The sequence below is a fragment of the Etheostoma spectabile genome, chromosome 19 (genome assembly GCF_008692095.1).
Source record: "Etheostoma spectabile isolate EspeVRDwgs_2016 chromosome 19, UIUC_Espe_1.0, whole genome shotgun sequence".
Classification (NCBI taxonomy): Eukaryota; Metazoa; Chordata; class Actinopteri; order Perciformes; family Percidae; genus Etheostoma; species Etheostoma spectabile.
The window spans coordinates 11,943,468-11,944,685 of NC_045751.1; the positions used below are offsets into that span (position 1 = coordinate 11,943,468).

General features: G+C 37.0%; 1 pseudogene; it reads right to left on the bottom strand.

Annotated features, from left to right (window-relative positions):
- Positions 1 to 640: 640 nt before the first annotated feature.
- The window catches only part of LOC116669469 (myosin heavy chain, fast skeletal muscle-like), a 28,306-nt pseudogene continuing 27,728 nt past the window's right edge, over positions 641 to 1,218 (bottom strand).

Consider the following 1,218-nt stretch of genomic DNA (forward strand, 5'->3'; position numbering starts at 1 on the left):
ACTCAGAGATTTGTCCTGAAAATATGGTAATTTGACTCCCTGAGCACAATACCTCCATAATGACAACACCTTCATAATGACGATGACACTGCACATAAACCTAAAAGAGAAAAAGTATTCAGACTCTTTGCTATGAAGCTTAATGCTTGCTTCAAATGCCAAACTTTTTCACAATAGTACATTTTGGATATTCCATGACACTGATGTACTAAATCTAAAGGCGTTCACAGGCTCATACTCTTCAATACAATATTCTGAGTAATCTGCTAATAAGGGTCAAATTTGACTTGCTGAAACATTGTATTGTGGCATTTGTTGGTTTTGTGAGCCAGCAACTGCTTTCTATCAGAGCCAAAGTTGTTTCTAGGAGTCCAGAGTTTATTTTGCTTTCTAAATTGTGCACGTCACCTCCAAAGATTGCGCACCAGTGAGAGCTCATTTTGTATTGGGTAATTGTTTTTTGTGCCTGTGTTCCTAATTAGAAAAAACACATTTGCTTTTTTCTCCTTGTATGTATTCTTAAGTGCCCATATTGTTCACCTTCACCTCAAATATAAAGGATGTTTTTAGTGTTTTTCATGTCCCAAAAAAACTACCTTTGAGAGAAGCAAAGCAATGAAAGAATTACAGACAGATATTGATATCAACAGTTTAACCTTTATTGTTCATGGATGAATTGTTTCATATTATATGATTCAACACAGCAAGACTCTTGTGTGTTTTACTCTGCTGCTTCTTTTCCCTGTAAGAAACACAGAAACGGTTTGTTATGAATAAGTGGACAATAATTGTGATCTGTTAATTTTATAGTATTTAAACCTAATGCTTTATAAGGTGAATATAACACTAAAGAATCTGCTATAACATATCAATATACAGTATATAAACACATCTAAAAACAATTGCTTACTTTACTTTTCACCAAACCGGCGTATTTATTTACCTTGCCAGAGTCCCGGCTCTTTGCCCTCAGCTTGTTGACCTGGGACTCTGCGATGTCAGCGCGCTCCTCAGCCTCCTCCAGCTCATGCTGAACCTTCCTGCACTTGGACAGATGGACGTTGGCCTGCTCCTCCTGAAATACAAGACAGAAAAGAATGTAAATGTTCAACAAGATCCATAGTACTACTGTACATTAAAATAATAGGACATATTGTCAAACTTTCTGTTTTTTCCTTACCGCCTCCTCAGCCTGCCTCTTGTAGGCCTTGACCTTCA